Genomic DNA, 5,050 nt, shown 5'->3' with positions numbered 1-5,050 from the left:
TCTTTCAAATGATATCGTGCAAATATCAACTTCCGTGCCACCGGTGTGCATGCTCAAAATCAGTTCCACTGCTGGACTGAAAGAGCTTCAAATCAGCGCTGCTGAATCCACTGCACTCTTCAAAGTGTTCAGCAGCGAAGCAATAGACCGGCCACGATGTGGAGTCTTGATACATGACAGTGGCTCCTGAGATATTCAGTCAAACCGATGGCTTAGATCTAAAACAATAGTGAGAGCCAGCTCAAGTAAAACTTCGTATATTTTAGACTTGAACAAATGTGTTAATACCCAGTGTGTCTGGCATCTTTTGTATCGCAGACACAATATCATGGCATTGTTGTATATATTAAAAGGCAAATCATTCCAAGGCCTTTACTATAATGTAATATTTTTTATGTAGCTCTGTAAGGAAGTAATTTAAAGCATAGTTATATTTTGAGAAAATCTTAAAAATGAAGCCTTCTTAGTCAATTTTATTTCTCTGAATTACAATTTCTCAGGTTGTCTAAGAGGAGCTATTTTCTGCAGCAGCCAAAGATTCAAGCAACTAAATGCAAGAGTAAATGACTGTGTTAAGAGCCAGGTTCCCAGGAACAGGGCTATAACAAAAATACAGCCTTTACAGATCAGGCATAGAAGGAAAATTATACCACACCCTACCTAGTGAGTAATAAATTTGAAAAACTCACTGTCCGACAACTGAGTTAAAAACCCAGACTAGCAAACAAAGGTGTTTATATGCTACTTCTGGAGTGTAAGTTGAACAACTCCAAGGGCTCTTAACACACAAGAGACCACAACAGATCCCTGGGAAGCTGTTCAAAAACCTGAAAGTTGCTTCAGCCCAAAAAACCACATTTGTCACAAATACGTGCTGTACTCAATGTCCCTGCCTACTCCATGGCTTAGCAGTGGCAGGTCAGGCTCTCACAGAGGTTCATTAGGGTCTCTGTCTTACAGTTACTAATATTACAGTTTATGACCTTCAGTCACTAAGAAGCGAAACTATAACTCGATCTCTCACGTGCAAACTTTACATATGCCTACTTCAAAGCAAGTCTGACATCTGTCTGACAGGTAACACCACAAAATGTAACACCAAGAAACACATTACATGTTTAAATCCCCGACTGTTATGATTTTATTCTTGTAAAGACTATTGCAAGGTTGATCCTGAATTTACAAAGACCACTATCTTGTCTCTAGAGACCCATGTTGTTCTCCTTATCTGAAAAATACAGAAGGTCTTTGTGATTCAGGATCCTTCCTTCCTCTGGAGAAATAAAATGAGAACCTTCATTATCTTTGGATAATGGAAACTGCAAGAGAAAAGAGCAAAAATAAAGCTATGAAGATATCATGGTGTTATGAACACAATACTTGGGTAAGTGAAACCTGAAAATCAAATCTATGGGGAAAGGAAACTCAGATTAAAATGCATTGGATTTGGAGAAATGCTTCAGGCCACTTAGACAAAAGAATTCAAAATATTTGTTTTTCACTTGTTTTCAAAGTTAAAGGGAAGAATAACATGAATTTTACTCAAGTGTGCAATGGTATCTTCTATTTCCATCTCAGGAAAAGCCCTCAATTATCATTTACACTGAATTTTTGCAAAGTGTCTGACAATTACAGAACTACTTCTAGTTGTTTATAAAAATTATAGCACTGATAATTTAGACAATGGAAATAGTTATGTATTATATTGTATTTCATGATGTACTTCACACAGAAATATGTTTTGGTTTGGAACATATACCTACTTTATTTCCATTTGTTTCCTGGGTAGAGAAACAGTTTTATTCCTCTTTTTACTTGTTAAACTAAAGGCATACTTTGTCTCTGATTACCATTTTTTATGTACATGCCAATTATATGTCTAGAATATAGCATGTATTGTACCCATGGGATTATGCCAGATTTACTTGTTGTTATTATTAGTCATGTAGAGTCAATTGTGCTCATAAATTGCAGTTTCATGTTTCTGTTTTTCAAAGGGACAGCTAATTACTTGCCCAAAACATTGTAGATAATGATTTTCATTCTTCAGTGCTCTATTAAACATATCATAGCCAAATTCACTTCTTCATCAGAAAGATGCACCAAAAGATGTAAAGTAGTATTTCTACATTTCTAAATAAAACTTTTTCATCACAGTTCTAAAAAACTCTGTATGCTTTTTAGAGAAGAAAGCAATGTCAATTTCTTAGAGATGCTCCTTCATACTTTACTTGGATGGAAAAGCAGAATGGCTGATGCACCAGTTTCTTCACTGAAATCTGTATATAAATCTTTCTTTTACAAGGAGAGTATTGCCAGACAAAAAAGGGTGGGAGTTCTTAGACTCTAAAAAGAAAAGAATAATTCTGAGGCAGTCTTGGAAAATGTCAGTTAGACAAGAATAAACTCCCTGATGAAACTTCTTCCTTATCTTTCATAGACTTGTATTATGCAAATTTGACCTTGCCCAGAGAAGATGGTGTCTACTGGTTCATAATTCAGCTTCCTGTCCAACATTCTCACTAGCGATTACATTGGTAAGGTCCAGAAGTTAATTAGTGCTGAAGTTCTCTGAAAATACATCAGAAGTTTCTGAGGACTTGATCGAGGCTTTGGTCTAAGTCAAATCAGCATCTAAAATTCTTTAGTATTAAAAAATGCATTTTATATGCCATGCATCTTCAGTTTCTGCATGTAAAAAAGACTGGGACACAAGAAAGTTTAGGCTGAATATTAAAACCGTCTGTCAATTTTAGATCAATGGGGAGAATAATCTATTTTGAAGCAAATATTTATTTTTTGTGCAGTATTTAAACTGCTGGTTCAGTTCTGCCAAGAGTTTCATGTTTTCTCATGAAGAGATGTCATATTCAGTGGATTTCCAGCAAGAAAAATCAATCTTTTTCAGCCTGGAACATTGTTTATTTAAAAAAAACCACCACCACCACCACCCCAAAAAAAAACCAACCCAAAACTTCATTAGCAGAAGTTACCTAATTATGGTTTTTTCCCTCCAGGAAAAACATTTAAATCTATTTCAACCAGAATACCTTTTATGGTTTAATGACAGAGAAATCAGATTGATTCTATATTGGGTGCTTTGTTTCAAGATAAGTAAATTACGGCTTTTAAACCAACTTTTCTGCTTTTAGCAATTTTTGAGCTTCTTGTTGCATTTTCTCCTTAATGCTGTATTTCTTTTGATTCATCAGGATCTGCCTCTATTCACATTGCCAATCCTGTTCACATCCAACTGCTGTCTTAGAAGAGACTTATACACTTGGGAATTCCTGTTCTGACAGTGCTCATGGGGTCACTCTTCTGTTTGCTCTATTTCTGCAGTCCTCTGCTTTAATGCATTTCAGTTCTTGAAATCATTTTATCCTTACCACCTCAATTTAAATTACATTAGGTCCAAACCTTCCATTGCTATTTACTCAGTTCTTAACTTCATTCTCTCCTCTCCAGAGGTGTTTGTTCTCACTGCATGCTTTACATACAAGCATTTCTTATATTCTGAGCTGCGAGATACACACAATTTATTTTCAGTAGCCCGTTGTTTAAGAAGCAATATCTGACCATGTCAGGTGCCTACATTTTTAGGTATAGCTGCAGCTATTGCAAAGGAGGAAAGAGCTGAGGGTACATAGGCAATCCTCATGCTGCAGCACCTCATCCTCTGACAAGTATTTCGGTAGATTGATCAGGATGACAGTAGCTAAGGGTTAGGATTTTATCAAACACAGCTTTCATCTCTTGAGATTGTTAGACAGCCCTTGAATCAGGACGCCTGACTCACCGTACCATCGCTTTTGTTAAAAAATAAGGCTAGTGGGGGGAACCTGAGGGAAGGATCCCCGTTGCCGGCTGGGCTCAGGGCGCCCCGACAACCACCAGACCGTGAGGGAAAGCCAGGCCCGAGGGGTAGTAGAAGCTCCCTCAGCCTCCCCCGGGCCTCCGACGGCTCACTTATCCGTACTACCCTCTCACGACTCTTCCGTTTCTGTTCTCTTCCGAAGGCGGGCAGCGGCCAGTAGGGCTGCCCCTGAGGGAGGCGGGCGGGCCGGGCCAGGCCAACCCCTGGGGGCGGAGCTTGTTCCCGCCCCGCCGGCGCTGCCCGCGCATGCGCACCGCTCGCTTCAGCCCCACGCGCGCGCGGTGAGGGCGGGAGGCCGAGGGGAGCGGGACGTCGGCGCGGTGAGTGGCGGCCTGATGCCGGGCTGAGCCGCTGCTCGGCGGGGCGCGGCCTGAGGGGAGCACGGCTGTCCCCGCTCGCGTTGCTCGGAGGGCTCGCTCCTCTCACAGGCCTGCGGGGGAGGGGGGTGGTGGGTGGCGGCGGTTCACGGCCCTCGGCGTGGTGCGGGTCTGCTGGTGGGAGCTCGGCTGTTCCCTTCCCTCGCGGCGTCCCCGAGGTCTTAGCGGCTTCTCCGCTTGTCCCGCGGTCGTCAGGGGTACGGCCGACGGGACTCCTTCTTGTGTGCCCCGCGGTACGGCTTGAAAGTCGGCCTTTGACCCGGTTCGACGAGCAGAGAAGGGAAATTAGTGGGAAAAATTGGGAGGGGGGGGAGTGCGGCAGCGTTGAGAAGCTCAGGGCGGGAACAGCTGGGCCTGGCTTTGGGGCTGCCGTTAAATGTTACGAACCTCCCGTTTGCGAAAATAAAAATGTAGGCTGGCGTGTCATCCTTGAAGGGTCTAAATAAGCCAGTGGATTTTTGTTAGCTCATATCCCACGTTGTTAGGCAGCGTGTGGTGGTTAAACAGATAAGAAGGGAGCTCACAGGCGCGTACGTCGGGTTGTAGGTGTTGGTCAGGGCAGGTGTTTCCTATCTGGTTACAACTCCATGAGCACACGGCAGCTTCTCGGCCTGGAGAGGGTGAGAACGTTGTCCTGGAATCGAGTGATACGGCGAAATGTGGAGTTTGACTTGTTTCATACCTGTCGATTGAAGTGAATGTGAATTACCTATATGGAAAAAAAAGTAGGTAATCTGTTAATTTAGCCCTAATGGTTAATGCTCTGTGTTTGCTCATGAAGTTGCCAGAATGGAGG

The 5,050-nt window shown here is 42.4% G+C and overlaps 1 protein-coding gene across 1 annotated transcript in view; it reads left to right on the top strand.

The window, feature by feature from the left end:
- The first annotated feature begins 4,121 nt into the window (after positions 1 to 4,121).
- SHQ1 (SHQ1, H/ACA ribonucleoprotein assembly factor) overlaps positions 4,122 to 5,050 on the top strand; it is a 54,731-nt gene continuing 53,802 nt past the window's right edge. The window contains exon 1 of the mRNA XM_075762453.1: positions 4,122 to 4,197. The gene's annotated coding sequence lies outside the window, so the exon portion shown is untranslated. The remainder of the gene's footprint in view (positions 4,198 to 5,050) is intronic.

This window comes from Balearica regulorum, chromosome 10, assembly GCF_011004875.1.
Source record: "Balearica regulorum gibbericeps isolate bBalReg1 chromosome 10, bBalReg1.pri, whole genome shotgun sequence".
Classification (NCBI taxonomy): Eukaryota; Metazoa; Chordata; class Aves; order Gruiformes; family Gruidae; genus Balearica; species Balearica regulorum.
The sequence above is the reverse complement of the archived record's forward strand: the minus strand, read 5'-3'. Positions and strand labels throughout refer to the sequence as shown.